Source organism: Phalacrocorax carbo, chromosome 26 (assembly GCF_963921805.1).
Source record: "Phalacrocorax carbo chromosome 26, bPhaCar2.1, whole genome shotgun sequence".
NCBI lineage: Eukaryota > Metazoa > Chordata > Aves > Suliformes > Phalacrocoracidae > Phalacrocorax > Phalacrocorax carbo.
This window is the reverse complement of record NC_087538.1, coordinates 1,120,047-1,138,506: the sequence shown is the minus strand read 5'-3', so window position 1 is coordinate 1,138,506 and position 18,460 is coordinate 1,120,047. Positions and strand designations below refer to the sequence as shown.

The 18,460-nt window shown below is 56.5% G+C and overlaps 2 protein-coding genes and 2 long non-coding RNA genes across 4 annotated transcripts in view; 3 read left to right on the top strand and 1 right to left on the bottom strand.

Annotated features, from left to right (window-relative positions):
* Positions 1-18,460, top strand: part of LOC135317692 (uncharacterized) — a 177,500-nt gene that overhangs the window by 49,841 nt on the left and 109,199 nt on the right. The gene's annotated exons all lie outside the window — the stretch shown is intronic.
* The window catches only part of LOC135317688 (uncharacterized), a 123,494-nt gene that overhangs the window by 11,588 nt on the left and 93,446 nt on the right, over positions 1-18,460 (bottom strand). The gene's annotated exons all lie outside the window — the stretch shown is intronic.
* The window catches only part of LOC135317445 (uncharacterized), a 194,490-nt gene that overhangs the window by 172,053 nt on the left and 3,977 nt on the right, over positions 1-18,460 (top strand). The window lies entirely within an intron of this gene.
* LOC135317563 (uncharacterized) lies at positions 749-17,184 on the top strand. Its single transcript, XR_010376377.1, has 3 exons — positions 749-1,250; positions 12,632-12,895; positions 17,103-17,184. It is a non-coding gene; the product is annotated as an uncharacterized LOC135317563 (long non-coding RNA).

Here is an 18,460-nt window from a genome sequence, read left to right as displayed (position 1 = left end):
ATGTCACCCCTCTCCCGCATCCCAGTCCCTCCTGACACCCCCTCCCCTTTCCCTGTGTGGATTTGTGGTGGGATGCGTAGGTACATATCTATGTCTGTGTGTATGTGTATATGATATTATACATAGACGTATACATAATACAAATATTATAATTTAAAAATATTTATTTGTAAAAAAATAAATCTATTATTTATAAAAATAGAATCATATTATCTTAAATGTAAAAATACCTGTTTGTGGACATAAGCCATCCCCAGCCCAGCTCAGCCACCCGCGGGGTGGGCAGGGGATGCGTTAACCCCCCACCCTCCCTCCCACTGAGCAAATGCCCGCAGGCAGAGAGAGGCGCTGCAAAGCCAACACCCAGCTCTTTTAATTTAAATGAGTATTTTCTCCCCCGGAGTGCCCCAGGTCCTCTGTGCAAGCTTCTAACAGGGTCGCTTGGTCCTGCATGCTGTGTCTTCCCAGTCATCGTGCAAACTGTCAGCATGGCATGGAAGCAGAGTGGGAAAGGTGCCTGCAGAGGTCTCGGGCGTGAGCTCACGGGGGCTCTTAGTGAGCACAAGCGGGTGCTGAGAGCCTGCCCTGCTGGAGGGCCTCACGCTGCGTTTGCAGGCTGTCCTGGCACTGCCCCTGAGCCGCCTGCACAAGTTGAAGAGTTGGCAGGGGCCAGTGGGAGGAGGTGGGACTGGATGGGGGGAGCAATGGCTTCTCCTTACAGGAAAGGCTTGTCCAGGTGGGACCCTAGTTGCCACCTGCCCTGGGCCGGTGCCTTTCAGCCGCACCATCCCTTGCTTGTTCTTGGCGAGTTGCTGCACACCGAGAGAGGCCAGAGAGCTTCTTCAGGCAGCGCACCCAGCTCGCTGCCATGCAAGTGCTTCTCCACTGACGTGCTCTTGTGACCCGTGAATTCTCACGGCTGCTTCTCTGTTTGGTACCCGCAGGGTCCGACCGAAGGCACTGTCTGCGGTTCAGAGCCGAGCTGCTTGGCCAAATCAGTTCTTAATCCTGTGATGCTCATAGCAGGAATGAGAGCCAGGGCACCCTTCTCCATGTGAACGTAGTTTCTTCTTCTCCTTCCAGCCTGAAAACCATGTGGGAAAGTGCTGGCCCTTGCTGGGAAGTCGGGGACAAGCCTTCATCAAGCTGTCTGTGCCAATCCTTCCCAGAGCAGTCACCATGGACCACGTTTCAGGACAACGTTCCCTGGAGACAGTATCTGCAGAGCTCCAAAGGACATGGCTGTCTACGTGAGTGGTTTCTCCAGAGTGGGGGGCTGGGGGTTGCACAGCGTTTCTAAGCCGGGGGTGAGTATGGGTCAAAGAGTCCAGCGGCCTCTGGCCTCCTCCTGGCTCGCAGAAGCAGCAAGCTCCTTGGAGCTGTATTGCGCTTCTGTCCAATATACTGTTCGAAAGGAAGGTTCTGGGGCATGATGGAACTCGGGGAGCCAGAGGGAAGAGGAGGTGGCACAGCGCACTGTCCTAGCCCTTCTGGCTTTCAATCCCCGTGGGCATTTGTGACCCTCAGGTTACCCCCCTCCCCCTGGGAACATCTGCTCCTTCTCTGGGTGGCAGCCTAGACTCGCTGAGTAGGCAAGCGTGGCGTGCTACCTAGGTGCAGCTTCTTGTCTGCTCCTTGCGCTCGTCTTCCTTTGACTGCGTAGCTGAAATAAACCCGTGCTTCACCGACTGAAGTTCAGTCTTCCCACAGTGTGTGAGGCGCTCTGGTTTCTCCACCCCCGTGTTTCTCTTGGGCCTGAAGTAGGAACGTGAGGAGCAGGGAAGGCTCGTGGGACAGTTCACTTTCCGGGCAGTGCTGAATCGCAGTCAGACCTTGCAGCTGAAGGTACGGGGACAGAGAGGGAGGAGAACTGTAGGAGAGGAGGAGAAATGTGCTTGGCTGGGGAGAAGCTTCCCTGCCAAAGGGCTATAGGCAGCCCTGTCCTTGAGCGTGTGCCACGCTGGCCTTTCTTCTGCTTTAACTTCTGAACAGCGTGTGCCTGGAGAGCTGTTCTTTTTCTCTTTCCTTTTGGGTTTAAGCTTCAGTGCCTACAACCACCGCAGCTGAAGCTAAAACCACCTTGAGTGTCTGGACTGCAAGTGACTACAAGTGGCCACATCCCGTAGTACGCACTACTCCTGGCCTGCTGGTGAAAGACTCGAAATCCTGGCCTTTCTGAGGCCTCTGTTGCTGCTGGTAGCGAGCAGTGACAGGGAGGCCATTCTGCTTCAGTGCCTTTCTAGAGAAGGCAACGAGACATTATACTAACAGCACGGGGTCTTGTGACTGTGGAAGCAGGCTAGAAGACCTTGCCAAACTGTCTGCTGAAGCTTCTGGGAGCTGCTTCTTCCTTTACTCTTCTTGCAGCCAAATGAGGTAGAGCAGGATCACACTGTCTTGACCACGAGAGGTGCAAGGACCTCGCAGGGCAGCCGGAAGGAAGGTGTTGACCGAGGCCGTCACCGCGGCACTGCTCTGTCGGCAGTCAAATGCTAGAGAGGAAAAGGCAGCTCCGAAGAGGGGGGGACGGTTCTGGGCCGGTGGGTTATGGGTAGCCGTAGTCGTTGGCTATGTCCATGCTGGCCTCCCTCTGCACACAAACGTGCAGCTGGCCGGTGACACCTGCAGGGCCGCCCGCTCCTGCTCCTCCTGGGCCAGCGTCTTCACACGCTCCCGCTGGGGCCGCTGCTCGGGTGTGATGGGCACCGACTGCTCCTGCTCCTCCAGCGGGGTGGGCGCAGCCATGAGCCCCCCCAGGGCCCGAAGGACAGCGGGGAGTCGTTGGGAGGTTGTGGCGGCATGTGCAGCTGCTGCGGCAGCCCCTCCCGTGGGGTTTGGCCTCCGTGGGCGACAAGCACAGCCCGCTCGGCTGCTGAGGTTTGGCGGCAGACCTGGTGCGTGCCTTGCTGCTCGATGGTGCCGCCGGTGCCGTGTCCTTCTTGCCGTCAGCGGGGGCTTGAGGCATCCAGTGCTGCGCTGGGTCTCGGGGCTGCCATCAAGGAATTGGGTTCCGGGTTGGGTGGTTGGGGCATCAGCCCCACCACCTTCACTGTGTGCCCCAGCAGGTGGAAACTGTGGCTGGAGTTGAGCAAGGGCACCCTCAGGACGATGCGGAGCATCCTCAGCGCTGGGTGGGGATGCTGCTCCTGGGGACTCTGGTTCCAGGCTGCGGTGGGGATGCCGGCAGCGGCGCAGGGTCAAGGCGGTGGGATCAGAGGTGGCACCCAGTGGGCCTAGGACTGGCACCATCAGGGCGGGCAGAGGGGACTCCCGTGTCTCACTGGAGGGGTGAGCACGTCTGCCCCGCCTTGCCCCTGCGCCCACTGCTCCGCGGCTTCCTCCCGGGCCGGGGCCTCCTGGGGCCTCCCTGGGGTGCTGCAGGGGCGTGCGGCCCAGTGCTGCCGGGAGCTGCGGGGCCCGGCTGGGCCCTGACACCGGCTGTGCTGGCACCTGGCAATGCTGTGTGTTCCCTGGAACGTATCGCAGCCCCCGGGCAGCGGGGGGCCGTAGCTTCCAGCACGGGTCTGTGGGACTGGAGCAGTTGAGGGTCACAAGGCTGGGGTGGGGCGTGGGGTGGGAGTCCCAGAGCAGCAGTTCAAGGCCTCCGTGCTGTGGTGTCTGGGTGGGCCGCTGCATTAAACCTTTCTTCTCCGCCCCATGAAGAGCCTTTGCCTTCTGGCTTCCTCTCGGGTCCTACGTCGCTTGGCAGGCACGTTGGTGGTATTGGATGCTCTGCGCTTGCTGCTTCCCACCCGCAGCCCGCTGCCACCTGCACTGCCCTGTCGCCGTCCAGCTTTCCCTTGGCCTGCTTGCCGCCCGCTTCTCCCCATCGGGGCCCCTCTTGGCAGGACACAACGCCCGGCGGCAGCAGCAGGTGGGTCGGACCCATCCGAGGCTGCCTCCGCAGCGCCGTCTCCGCCAGTTGGGCCATGTGGGGCTGGTGACACTGGGGGTGCTTCTGGGGAGCTGGGCAAGGGACTCAGCATTGGGAACTGCAGGACGCTGAGCAGGGGACTGTCTGGAGGGGCCTGCAGGGGATCGTTCTGGGGACTGTCCACAGGACTGACCTCAGAAGTCTCCTCTGCCGTCTCCGGAGGAGCCTGCAGGGGATCATTCTGGGGACTGTCCACAGGACTGTCCTCAGAAGTCTCCTCTGCCGTCTCTGGAGGAGCCTGCAGGGGATCGTTCTGGGGACTGTCCACAGGACTGTCCTCAGAAGTCTCCTCTGCCGTCTCTGGAGGAGCCTGCAGGGGATCGTTCTGGGGACTGTCCACAGGACTGTCCTCAGAAGTCTCCTCTGCCGTCTCCGGAGGAGCCTGCAGGGGATCGTTCTGGGGACTGTCCACAGGACTGTCCTCAGAAGTCTCCCATGCAGTCTCCGGAGAGCTCTCTTCGGATGTGTCCAACGGCCGCCACCAGGTGGGGAGGACTGCCGACACCCCGCCCTGGTTCCCCTTGGTGTCTTGCAAGGGGGAGGCCGGAACCCCCCAGAAGGGGTCGGCATCCCCCAGCATCCCCGATTGCAGGCGGCGTTTGCACCAGCCGCCCTCCGCCTCGTACTCCAGGAGGTCAGGGTCTTCGCTGCAGGAGGCAGTGGTGTCCAGGCTGTCGGGGACATCGGCGAGGATATTTTCACCGTCCACCAGCATCACTGCTGCCAACTTCTCCACCTCGCAGCCGCCCTCTGCCCTGTACTCCAAGAGGTGGGGGAGCTTGTTAAGGGAAGTTGTTAAGTCGGGGACATTGGGGATGGTGTCCCCGCCATCCACCAGCCCCGCCGCCACCAGTGGCTCCTTGGGGCAGCCGCCCTCCGCCACATACCCACAGAGGTCAGGGTGCTCATCAAGGGCCTCGGCAGTCACGCTGGGGACACTGGTGGTCAGGGTGGTGTCCTCACTGTCCCCTAACCCTGCCACCACCGCATGGTCCTGGGGGCAGGCGCCATCTGCCGCGTACATGGAGAAGTCGTGGAGGTCATCGAGGAAATCGGCGCTGATGAGGCTGTTGGGGAAAGGAAGGCCGTTAGGGATGGTGTCCTTGCTGTCCCCCAGCCCTGCTGCCACCACTTGCTGATGGGGGCAGCCGCCCTTTGCCACGTACTCGGAGAAGTCAGGGACCCGGCTGAGGAAGCTGGTGAAGTCGTCGACAGAGACCTCGCCGTCCCCCAGCCCCGCCGCCGCTGCTGGCTCCTTGGGGCAGCCGCCCTCCGCCACGTACTCGGAGAGGTCGGGGAGCTCGTGGAGGAAGGCTGCGAGGCTGGGGCTGTCAGGCCCATCGGGGAGGCTGTCCTCGCTCTCCAAGGTGTTGAGCCAGGAGAGCACCAAGCTGGCCATGGTGTCCTCTGCCAGCTCAGGACAGGCCTCAGCGAAGGCCTGTGGCCCCTGCTTGGGCAGGTCGACGGGCTTCTCTGGGGCTGCCGGGGTGGTCTCCACTGCTGAAAAAGCAAAGAGATCCAACCCAAGCGCGGGGTGATGCAAGCTTTCCTTGGCTCAGGGCAGCTGCCCGCGGGCTCTGCCACCCCCCAGAGCTCACCTTTAGGCTCCATCCTGGTTCTGCAGGTCGGCAGAGCCAGGCCGGTCTGGTGGGGGCTGGCAGCAGGGACACTGTCCTCGATGGCCACCACTTCCTTCTTGAAGCCCTCCGATGGCTTCTGGGCGCTGCCAGGCAGGGTGTGGAGCACAGGGTGCTCCTGGACCCAAGGCTGAGCCGTGGGGCGGCACGGTGGTGGGTCGCCAGTGTGGTCAGGGGCGCGTAGCAGGCAGGAGCCCGTGGGGTCCATGGGCTCTTGCTGGTCTAGGGTCCATGGCCCCATCCCCCTCGGCTGGTGGGGCACCAGCACCTGTGGCACCACCTGCTGTCCCCAGCCGTAGGCAGGGGGACAGGGAGCAGCCATGGTGGGGAGCGACACCCCATGGTTGAGCTGCACCCCGTGGGGGAGCTGCACCCTACTGGGGAGCTGCACCCCGTGGGGGAGCTGCACCCCGTGGGGGAGCTGCAACCCAGCATGGAGCTGCGTCCCATGGGGGAGAGGCACCCCAGCAGGAGCTGCACCCCAGCAGGGAGCTGTACCCCCATGGGCATCTGCACCCCACTGAGGAGCTGCACCCCAGTGGGGAGCTGCATGCCTTGCAGGTGCTGTACCCCCGTGAGGGAGCTGCACCCCGTGAGGGAGCTGTGCCACTGGGGGATGCTGCACCCCGCTGGGGAGCTGCACCACCTGCCCCGGGGCCCCCAGGGGCCCTGGCACCGCCTGCCAGACGGTGGGCTGGGACAGCTGGTGGGTGACGGTGTGGAGCTGGGCAGGCTCACCAGACACTGCCAGCCCCGGGACAGAGGGCAGCACGTGGGCACTGACCGGTGCTGGCATGGCTGGGGTGGTGAAGCTCATGCTGGGCACCTGCGATGCCGTGGGCAGCCGGAGAGGGAACCTCTCTGTTGGGGGAAGCAAAGAGGGGTGGTGGGGTGAGATATTGGTGGGCAGAGCCCCTTGGGGGGTTACCTGGAGGGCCGGAGCACCACGAGGAGCAGGAGCCTGCTGCTGTACCTGCCATGGCGGTGGGTCAGTGTGGGGTTTGTTTGGGGCAAACACTGTTCTGGGGTTCCGTCCCCAGGGCGATGATTCCGCCAGCACCTGCCTGAGCCAGCCTTGCCAGGGCTGGATTTGTCATGCCTCAGCAACTGCCCATCACCATGATTTCCCATCCGGCTGATGATTTTCTCTCCTCTGTGCTGATCTCTCATCCCGATGAGGGTTTCCCATCCCCGCCATGAATTCCCATCCCAACGATGATTTCTCATCCCAGTCATGGCTTCCCATGCCAGCAATGATTTCTCAGCCCTGGGATGGTTTCCTATCCCAATGGTTTCCCATGCCCACAGTTTCCCTCCCAAGCCCTGGGGTGCACATTTGGCAAAAGCCACGTGGTTAGTCAACAGGAGGGGATCTGCCAGGCGAGCTGGCCCTGCCCAGTCAGAAATCCTACATACTGGGGAAGGGGATGGAGCCCCTGTAGCCACGCAAAAAGTACGCTGGGCAACACAGTCTGGGTCCTCCCTGCCTCCGGCAAAGGCAAAGCCATTCGTGGGATTGCTTTTGCTCGAGGGCCTGGGCGCACTTGGTGGGTGGTGCGGGAGGACGGAGAAGTCCGATGTGTGCCTCAAGGGGGTTTGATTTTGGGCGAAAACAGGCAATGAAGTGAATGGGGCAATGCGAACTGCTATATAATATTGTGTGTCACCCCTGTGTTGTACCCACGATAGCAGAGTACGAGCCTCCCAAGCCATGGAGGACAAACTGCGACACAAGCAGAGTGCAGCAGCGACGGAGCGATGGCTGACTCGGCGGGCAGCAGCCCAGGTGTGGGACCTGGGCACGGCGTGAGCGGTGCGGGATAGGGGGAGGGGGCTGTGCTGGGTTTGGCTGAGAAGGGGTTAATTCTCCTCAGCGCGGGGGGCGGCTGCCTTTCCGGCTTCCCGCGCTCTGCCGCGGGGGTGGGGCGGGGCGGGGAGGGGCGGGGCCGCGGTGGGGGCGGCTGACCCCGACTGGCCGGTGGCAGGGTCACTCCATACCACGTGACACCACGGCCAGGATATTAAGGGGGGGCGGGGGTGGGGGGGGCAGTGGCGGCTCGGGAGCGGCGCGGCGGCGGGTCGGCGGTGGGTGAGCGGCTGCGGCGCGGGCGGTTTGTTCCGGCGGTTCGTTCCCCCTCTCCCGCCCCCCCCCCCCTTCCCACCCCTTTCCCCCCACCCCGCGGGGCTTTGCGCCTCTCCTTGTTCTCCTTTCCGTTGCATTTCTGTTGTTGTTTCTTTTAATTTCATTTATGAAACTGCTCTTATCCCAACCCACGAGCGTTACCCTTCTGATTCCCTCCCCCATCTACCGGTGGGGAGGGGGCGAGCGACTGTGTGGGGCTGAGCTGCCGGCCAAACCGCCACAGACCCTAGAAGTGAGGGTTTGGAATTTAAAACGGAGGCTTTTAGCTTTAAAAGTGGGGTATGGACCCTGAAAGTGAGGGTTTGGGGCCTATAGATGAGGCTTTTAGCCTTAAACGAGGGGTTTGGATTCTAAAAGGCACGGTTTTGAAAGAAAAACTGACGGTTAGAGCATGAAGGGACCGGAGTCGCTGCTAAAAGTGAGGGTTAGGGAGCTAAAGAGGAGGCACTGAGCGTTACAGGTGGGGTTTGGATGCTGGAAGTGCGGCTTTGGGTGTTAAAGCTGAGGCTTTGACTTGTAAAAGAGGGATTTGAACCCTGAAAGGGAGGGTTTGGCTGTTACAAATGAGGCTTTGAGCGTTAAAAGAGGGGTTTGGACCCTGAAAGTGAGGTTTGCAGTCCTAGCTATAGGGCTTTGATGTTAAAAGAGGAGTTTGGGTGCTTGAAAGTGAGTCTTGGGGACCTGGAAATGAGGCTTTGAGCGTTAAAAGAGGGGTTTGGACAAGGAAAGGGAGGGTTTGGAATTGTAAAATGAGATTTAGTCCATGAAAAGGAGGGGTTTGGACCCTAACAGTGAGGGTTTGGGACCTCTGAATGAGGCTTTGTGCCTGAAAAGTGGGGTTTGGACGCTTGAAGCGAAGGTTTGGACCTAAAAACTGAGGCTTTGAGAGTTAAAAGAGGGATTCTGTAAAATGTGTTCATGTGATTCGTGTCAATATGGAACTGTTGGTGCTTGTGTAACCAGGGCCGGTCAATTGACTCGCTAACGGTCGGGAGGGTTGGAATGTGGGTTGGGGGTTTGCTGCTAACAGGGGAAGCACCCTGCTACAAAGGGGGGTGCCAAGGTGGGGGGGGCACAGGTCGGCCAGTGGTGATGGCAGGGACCTTCTTGGCTCAGAAGGCGCTGAGGCATGGAAACTGGGGGAAGGGTAATTCCGGCAGGGGGAGAGTGCGACCACCGACCCAAGTCAGGACCAAAAAGACTTGCCCCCCCCACCCGTAAAGAGCACGCGGGCTAATCTACGTGGCAAGCGTGGCTAATTTAACTACGGCTGCCCAACGGCAAGTGGGATGCTTATCACTGACCAGTGAGTGTAAACTTAGGCGTGTTTTTTACTAATTGTTATGAATTAACTGAATATAAGCCCTGTAGCATTGTATGACGGGATGCACGTTAGGAGGAAGGATCCCCCGTGCACCCAGCGCTGCTTGCTTGCCTCTATTCAATAAATTGTAAACTTTAATTGGAATTCCGTTTAAGGCTAAATTAATTATAACAATTTGAACCCTGAAAGTGAGGGTTTGGCAGTTAAAACTGAGCCTTTGAGCTTTAAAAGAGGGGTTTGGACAATAAAATGGAGGCTTTTGAACTTAAAAATGAGGGTTTGTCCCTAAAAAGGAGGGGTTTGGGTCCTAAAAGTGAGGGTTGGTTTGGGACCAAAAAAGGATGCTTTGAGCCCTAAACGATGATTTAGACCCTAAATGTGAGGCTTTGCAAGATATAAATGAGGTTTTGACACTAAAAAAGACAGGTCTGGACCCTAACAGTGAGGGTTTAGGACCACTAAATGAGGCTTTGTGCGTTAAAAGACGGCTTTGGGCTCTAAAACTCAGTGTGGAAAGAGAAAATGACAGTTTGAGCATTAAAAGACCGTATTCGATGCCAACATGTGGTTTCGTGTAGCGGGCTGAGAAAAGCGGCCAGGACCGCCAAGGTTAAGGGCCAAGTAGGTAAGAGGTAATTCCGGCAGGGGGAGATTAGGCCCCGGGGAGTTTTACGGTTGCTGGGAGGTGTGAAGGTCTGCATGTGGGATCAAGTCAGCTCAGCCCTTTACGGTTTTGAACTGCTTTTCATGTGGAGGAAAACTAAAAGCTTCTAACACTGGGAAGCCCTTTACAGCAGGACATCAAAGGGCTATTGAGACGCTCCTGCCTGAAGGACTTCAAGGTTTGCAGCTTTCCCTTGGGCGGGAGGTTTTGAGGTTTCCCCGTTATTAACCTCTGGTGCGGCACACTGCCGTGGGGCTGGGGAGCACAGAGCCGATTAAGCGCAGACTTGCTGATGCCACGTTGTCACCGCGGTGGCCACCGTAAGAGAGCCCCGGCTGTAGCGCTGTGCAGCAGAAGCGACATCCCTGGGCTGTGGCTCAGCCGCTTTCTTACTATACAAATATCTGTGTACGTAGAGTAGTCAAGCCTGCGCAACACAGCTGCATTTCTTTGAGGACTGCTGTGCCACAAGCCACATCTTAGCCCCAAAGTTCTCCTTCCCCCTCAAGCGCGGAGCGTGCGCTGCCCTTCACGCAGGGATGCTCTCACTGCCAATGTGTGTGTTCTCCTTTTCCCCTTTATAACCGTTCCCTTCCCGGAGCTTTCTATTTGCTGACGCCCTTAATATCCAGAGCTGTCAGGGATGAGAACCAAAGCCCTGCCGGCAGCTCAGGGAGGGTGAGCGGCTGCCCTTTTCCAAGCAAGCGGCTGAAATACAGCACGGTCAGCGGCGCTCTCAGTGTCCAGGCCTGTCACTGTCACGCTCCCACAGCACCTCTGTCTGCCCAGACCCCGCCGGGGGCTCAGCCACCGAGAGCAGCTGTCCTGGGAAGAGACTGGGGGGGCCTCGCAGGCCCTGGGGGTGTTGGCATGGCCCAGGCCCCTCTCTCCCTTCATCCCCTCTCCACGTAGGAGTGACATTTGATATCCAACGCTATGCTCAGGAAACTGAACTGTAAATCCGACAGCACCCCCTGCACAAACGCTGGGCTAAAGCCGGTCTGAAGGCACCTACGATGCCGAAATGCCATCAGATTCTTTGTTATGCGCTGACTTCTTTTCCTTACCCTCCTACAGAGCTTATCAGTTTACTGCTTGCCCCTCTTTGGGCTGTTTACCTGGTGAGCTTGTTAAAAAAAAAAAGAAAAAAAGGTGCTCTTTCTGTGCAGCCGAGCTGAGTGTCCAGGTGCCCCTTTCCAACCTGCTCCCAGCTCAGGCTGCCAAGTGCCGTGGGTATGATTTAGATCCCTGGATGTGTGAAGAAGGGCGCTTAGTCCTGTGGTGAACGTGGTATTTGTGGTGTGCTTACCCCTAAAGCATCTGCCCCTTGGCTTGAAGGACCAGGAGGTTTCTGTAATACCAAAAGCAGAAAACCCTGTGAGATTGAGCTGAGTAAAGCCTTTAGTAAAGTTAGTAGTTAAAATGTGACTCCTTCTGCAAGGCGATACCTCCCATGAAATACGACGTTTTCAGGCCCCCAGGATTCTTTATGGCCACCCTGCAAGGCTATTGATGGAAACATTTTTGTATTTTTAATGCTTACATTTGCACCAGAATAAAAATTTGCATGAGGCGAAGAGAGAAGCAATCCATTCTTCTGTCCTAACCTGCTCCAGCTCCTTCGCTCAATGGCCGAAGAGCAGCTTGAAGCCAATGCCACATGCTGAGGAATCCAGAGCTGCTGTAACTGCGTTGGTTTCATAGTCAAATTGTAATCTATGGCTCTGCTTCAGCTGCAAAGTGAGGGTCACCTCTCCGTGTCTGATTCCCGTCAGGGATCAGCTCGGGCCTCCTAGGTTTGGATCACAGGACTAGGTTCCGACCGCTCTGGTTTGAATGACTTTTTGCTTGATAATGATGCAGTCACGACACCCCAGTGCCTTTGTGCTGGAATGGGATCCTCCGTGATCCATCTTGCACCAGCCCAGAAATGGTTCTGCCTTAGGGGCATAAGCAGGCTTATGGCCGCTGACCCGGCTGGGCTGAGGGCAGGTGTCGAGGGCTAATTCTTCTCTATTAAACTGGGGTACAGGATGAATAAACCATTGAGTGTCAGAAGTGAGCTTCTGTCACTCAAATGAGCCTGAAGACCATGAGGCCCAAGAACGACACCTCCAACACGCCCCACGTTCCTCCCTGGGGAGACTCGTGAGCCTGAACCTTTCTTTGCGTCATTAGCCTATGGTGAAACAAAATCCTCCAGCCCGTGGCAGGGTTCCCTGTCGTCACTGGTGGAACAAACTGCCGCAGCTGGTAGGTAGAGTGAAGAAAGAGGGATTTCAGCTTTCGTGCTCAGTCTTTGGTGCTGCTGCCCGGAGAGTAACTCCAGCAGGGAGCTAGCGGTGGGTTCATTTATTTTAGCTGTTCCAACCTGCGCCTGCTGTCCGGCCTTCCCCCTTGTCTCCTTCAGCCCACGGAGGCTGCCTTTGGGCCACCCAGAGCCACCTGAGCCATCGGGTTTATCCCCATTCCTGCTCCTTGTATCCCCTCCGTGCTGGGTCCCACGGGGGTTGTGGACAGACTCACAGAAATCAAGAAACGGAGATCCAGAGGCTGAACCGTGCCCTTTTCAGCACACGCTCCTCGCTGCCAGATCAGCCCCCCGTGCACCCCTGGGTGTTGGGGTGACCCCCCCCAGAGGTCTGTGCTGGTTGTTGTGACGCACCTGGCGGGGGGGCCGTGTTTTGGTCGCTGCAGGTTCGAAGCCACCCTTGCAGGTCAGCCAGAGCCCTGACTGTAGTGTGCCCGGCTGCCTGGCCGCAGTACGGCCTGCCTGGCTGCAGGCAAGGCTTCCCCCGGGCAAGGGGGAGCTCTGGGCACGTGGAAGCGTCAGCAGGGCAAATAGAAGATCTGTTGATTTTTGAAATGCCCTTTCGTCCTCTGACGCCTGCTCTGATTTACTCATTTCCATTTCTTTCTCCCGTTGCAGAATACTTGAGGAACGAGAGCGCCTTTCTGGGAGAGCTGGTGTTTGGGAGCGCAGACACCATTGAACTTTCCTGTGACAGCCACGGCTCTTCTGTGCCTGTTTTCTGGTTTAAAGACGGTATCGGGATTGCACCTCCCAGCAGAGCTCGTACTGGGCAGAAGCTGTTGAAGATCATCAGTGTGTCATGCGATGGCTCAGGGCTGCACAGCTGCAAGGCGAGGCATTCCGACCAGGTCCTGGGAAACTTTACAGCCAGAGGTACAGGTGCGTGCAGAAATACAGCGCGCTTGGGACTGGTGTTTTCCTTTTGTTTTTTAAATTTTGCCCCCCCACGCGCTCAGTACAGCTGGTGCTTTGCGGGGTTCATCCGCACTGGGCAGGCCTCTGCCTCCCTGGTGACTCCTGGCAGTGATTAGACCGACAGAACCAACCAGCCGAAGCTTGCTTGCGTGTCCACGGCCGATGTTAAAGCGTGACGGTGAGACTGAGAGAGCCTGAGAGACGGTGCTGGTCAGATTAAACCCCAACCGCCCCCTAACACTCAACTAGAGGCAGTGCTACGTGGGCCTTTGAAGTCTTTTGTGAGTGGGTGAGCTGTGGCTCAGGGAGGTTGAGCGAGTGACTTTTTCTGCTCTATGTGACAAATCAGTGGCAAAATTGCATGTAAAAGCTGGAGGTTGCTGAAAAGTATTTCCCTGTTGTAGGCGATGAATGTCTTCCCTCCATCCTGGTTATCAGAAATTGCTAGTTTGTTTTGGCGGCAGCTTCTCTGTAAGCTGTGTCCGTCTCAAATATGTGCTTCATCAGAGGGGCTTATTGGGATTCCTACGTTGCAAAGACGCGCGGTGTCAGCAAAGCACGTGCTGTCGTTTGCTTGGCCATACTGTCCGTGATGAGGCCAGCGGGACAGACCAGCTCCAGGCTGTGCGAGGCTGGGTCAGTACCCAGGGAGTGTCAGAAGCATCTGTTGTCCCCAGGTAGCTAACCACTGCCACTGAGATCATCCCCGTGATCTCAGGCTGCTGCATGGGTAGAAGGATCCACATGGCTGTGAGCAGATGGAAAGCCTCCTGATGGCACAGATTCAAAGCCTGATTTTTCAGAACAAGGAACCCGTTGTGGATCTAAGCTTTTAAATTCTCTCCTTTGCTTTTGTGCTGTTGGTGTTTTTCAGGCATCCCTGAACAGTAGGTCCTTGCCTCCAAAAGCTGAGTTCCCTGAAAAAGTAAGGGGCTCTCTCTGAAAACCGAACGCAGAGGTGTTTGTGATTGTAAATCCCATGCACTCCATAAAGGGCTTTCTCTTGTGTCAGAAAACTTGTGTGAGTGAGGGAATCAAACCAAAAATAATAAATGAAAGCTTGTTTCAGCAAGAGTTTTGGAGAGAGAGAGTTTTGGAGGAAGAATGGTGACAAGCCCCTGCTGGTGGGGTGGTGTTTTACTGGTGTGGAGGAGAGGATACTTCAGTTGGTGGGAGCGAGTCCCCAAACCCCGGGACCTGTCGCGTGGGCTGCCAACGTTTCCGCAGCTCCCCTCGTCGGGCGGCTGTTTGCAAGGGGTGTGTTTGAGCACTGGGGGTTCAGCAGCCGCCGGGCCCTGGCCCTGGGCAGCCTGCTCTGGGGGACCCTGCCTGCGCAGGGGCTGGACCAGCTGCCCCCAGGGATTCCGGAAGGCCTTTCTCTCCCTTGTGACTCCGTGACTCTGGAACTGGTGCTGCGAGGGGCCAGCGCTGTGGGAGCGCTGGGAACGTTGTCTTCCCTGGGCTCTGCCTCTGTCGGGACGGCTGCGTGTGCGCTCTGCCCTGAGACACTCGGCGCCTGCGCCCGCCTGTCCAGGTACGCCAAGCAGTGTGCAACAGAGCACACTTTCAGGAGTGACCTGAGGAGCTTTTGCTAGCTTGGCCGCGTTGGAGAGGGACTGCAGCTCCTGCCTGCAGGAATAGTCGTGTTGGAGAATAACCATGGGAGTCCTAAGTTCCCAGGGTGAAGGAGAATGGTCATTTTGGCCGCTTGTGCCCAGCCCGCTGTGGGATAGGATCCAGCTGGGAGGCTGGATTCTGGTTTACTCCTGAGCATGGAGTAAGCCTGTGGCGATTTACACTAATCTGACTGCTGACAGAAATAGGAATGTGGTTGTAGTCAGTGTTTTCAAAGAGAGCAGAAACGCAGTTAGTGTTGGACCTGTCTCTTAAAGGAGAGGCTTCACGCCTTTAACCGGTCTCTCTCTCTTTTCCCACTGCTTTGATTTCCCAGTCATCCTTGGTTTAACTTAGCGGAATGATGCAAGTACAACATCCTGGTAACCAGATCAGTATATATATTGCTCATAATTTATTATAGGTTTTACCTCCCTGGTTCCATATTGCCAAGCAAATGCCTAGAAAAAAAAATGTTTCAGATGCCCGTTGGCTCACTCGGGGAACCTGGGCGCGCCTGATGCGCCGGCAGTTTCACATGCTTTTGTCCGCTGCTAATAACGGCAGCACGACTAACTTTAAAGTCACCTGAAGGGTCCAGATGTCGGAGGGTTCCTTACCTGATGGTTCTTGCCAGTGGCACTGGTCGGAGAAGCACATCTGATGTGCGCTCTAGACAGGACTGCTCTGTGTCAGGGTGTGAGCTTTCCACCAGAGACGAAGGATTTCTGGCTTGGTGGGGAGTTTGGGGCGGTGAGTGGTTTGCTGTTAAACTCCGGTCTCCCCAGTTAGTTTAAGTCCTTAAAGCGTGACTTGCAGTTTGGCCACACAAAGTTCTGTGCTCTTGGCCTGTCGCGGGAGGCAGCGGCAAAGGCAGGGTGACTCGGGGCGGCTCACGGCAGGTGAGGAGGTTTCCTGACTGCTCTTAGCTGCCCTGCTGCAAGAGACTTGCTCACTCTTTTTCTTACAACCACCTTGCTACTAGTAGAACATATTCTATGAGTGATCATGAAGCACTTCCATCAAAACGTTGCCCTGTGCCTAGTGCGGGACCCTGACGGCCGCGTCCCGTGTGTCACGCGCTCGTGCTTTTCCTGCTGGCAGAAGGTACTGGAACATGTTCTCAAAGAGTTCCCGTGCCTGGGACTGGAAGTGCAGCCGATTCCACTGCCCGGCCTTCAGAGCATAACCTTTCTCCACAGCAGGCCCATCTGTATAACTTGTATTTCCTTGTCAGCGCTGCCCTTGAGTGCCCTTGTGTTGCTCCCCGAGCCCGGGCTTCAGAGCGAGCTGTGACCGCCTGTGCTGGGAGGGACACAGGTTCCCAGTGCGCGCTGGCAGGAGCGATCGTAGCCCTTTGTTTGCAGGAGAACACGTACGGCACAGACACCGCAACACGCCGTGTGAGCCCGTGTAAGCGCTGGCCGTACCGCTCCGTAGCACGGGGTGAGGGCTGGCTCTGACGCCTGCCTTGGCCAGCAGGTGGGACACCCAGGCACAGCGAGCTGCGTTTCATGTCTCCCTTTTGAGACGCCGTGAAGAAAGCAGTGCCATTTGACCGGGGTGATTAAATCTGCCTTGCCTTCGGGAGGCGTTTTCAGGAACCATTTCAGAACCTGCAAAACACAGTTACTTGAAGGAGTTTTTCTTTCCACGTGTCGGGAATAGAGAAAGATTGATAAGACCTGAAGAGGAACCAGAGTGTATCCCTTATTAAGGCACCTGTTTAACCTTGTAAATCCCTTCAGCTTTTCAGTTTATCCACAACAAAATCCCTCTTGATGTACGGAAACATGAACTCTTTGTGGAGCACCTCCAGAAGTGTGGGAAGTGTCTGAAAGGCCTAGAAATGTTTGTGAAATCCTGCAGAGGAGTGGTAAGGACAGGCAATAGGAAGGAAAGGACTGGAATAAGGAATATGAGGCTTTAATTGTAGAAAAAAAATCCGTGCTGTGTTATGTTTCCATCGTAAGTTTATGGAAAACTGCTGTGTAATTGATGAGCTATGAAAGTCTGTATTGCTTGTAATGTGAAAGTATCAAGAGTACGTTTTGTGGAAGAGTTTAGAGAATGAAGGTCCTTAAGAACGTTGTTCAAAATACACATGCCAAAAGTGAACAAGACATAAACGATGCATGAAATCTACTAGAAGTCAATGGACAATAAAGAATAAAGTATGAAATCAAGGAAAGGGACAAATGGAAACTTCTCCCTATTACCGAGAAGCTTTTGAAAAGATGATTTTTCTCAGATCACATTGTACTAACCTGTGTGAGTAGACTTGACTTCAGTGTCCTGGGCTTTTTTCCCTGTGATTTATCCTGTCGATACCCCTGCGTCCCTTTTTGTTGGTGATCTCGTAGGCATCAGAAAGGCAAAGGATTCTCCTTTTGCTCTGCTGTGAGATCCAAATCTGCCCTCAGTGCCATTTTGTTCAGGAGAAGATCTACAGGAGGTGGACAGGAGATTATTCACGGCAACCTGATGAAAATTCTGTCAATCTCAAAAATGTCTCTGGCTGTCAGGAGTCTCTTTTTGCACGTTTTTCTTTATTTAGAGTGAAGAATGCGAGACCTCGCGGCTCAGGTAACGAGCAGCCTGCTGCAGTTTCCCGAGGTGACCATTCAGGCCCTTGGGGAAGATGAGCTCACCCGAGGGTCTGTGCTGCGCGGGCAGTTCTGCAGAGGTGAGTCTTTTCCTTGAAAGTGGGTCTTGCTGTGAAGTTGTTACTGCCTGGAGGTGACCTGAGGCACGGGGTCACAGCATCAGCTGTGTCAGGTTGGTGCTGCTCAGGTGCGTCAGGTTTTGAGAGAACAGAAAGGGTGAGCTATGGAAAAAACGATGATTTAAGTACTGTACTGTGACACATATCGGCCATCGGTGGCTCACCCTCCACGCTAATCTTTCAGTCTCCTGGACCAGTACGTTCCCGAAGCAGCCCTCGAGAAGACAGGCTGTGTTTTACTTAAATCAAAACTAATTGATGCTTAACTAGTGAATCAGTTTCTTAACCCAGAAAGCCAAAAGGATAAAGAACTCTCCCTAAGCATCCTTCTCATCTCAAAGACAGAGACAGGTGTTTTTGAAATATATTCACACAATATTTACATACTATAGACACAGCACAAAATGTGCTGCTTGCTTTTTTAAAATCCCAAAGTACTGACTTTGTTGCTTTCTTGGAAAATTGAATTTTCAAAAGGCTGGGTTGGCCAATAAATTAGGAAGAAGTAAAACCAAGGTCAAGGTTAACAGTATGGGCATGTAAAGAGAAAGAGGTTAAGCTGTGCGGCCTGTCAACGAAGGGGAGGAACACCTTTGGAAAACAGCTGAATTTGTGCTGGCTGAAGGCAGCGGATCCCATTAAGGCCCACGTGGAGTCTGACTCACAAAGATCTTGTCGGAGCACGTCAGATGAAACCGCGGGTGCCCAGGGCGTGGCCGTGGGGGCGTGGATGTGTTGTGAGGTCACAGACCCCGCTGTGCCACGCCGTGTTGTGCAGTGCTGTGCCGCAGGCACCGCTCCAGCAGTGCCAGCTGTGGCAGCAGCGGCAGCAGCATGGTGCAGGCGCGGGGGGCCGCGGCCCCCACCCACCTATTTATCCTGCTCCTGATGGCCCTGCAAGCCTGGCAGGTCGGGGCTGCTCCGTGGCGAGCGTGGGGATTAGGTAGGTGGGCAGGCAAGGTCCAGCCCCAACCCTGGCAGCGTGGCACAGCGCCCACGGCTGCTCGGGGTGACAGCGGGGCTGGGGTGGTGGTGGGGCAGGGCTGGGAGAGCAGCAGGGCCAGGCTCGGGCAGGTGAGTCGTGGGCAGGTCCACGGGCAGCTGGAGGCAGACGCTCCCCGGGGAGGCGCAGGGGTGCGTGGCCACTGCAGGGGCATTTTCCAGGTGAACGGTGGGGTCAGGAGCAGTGC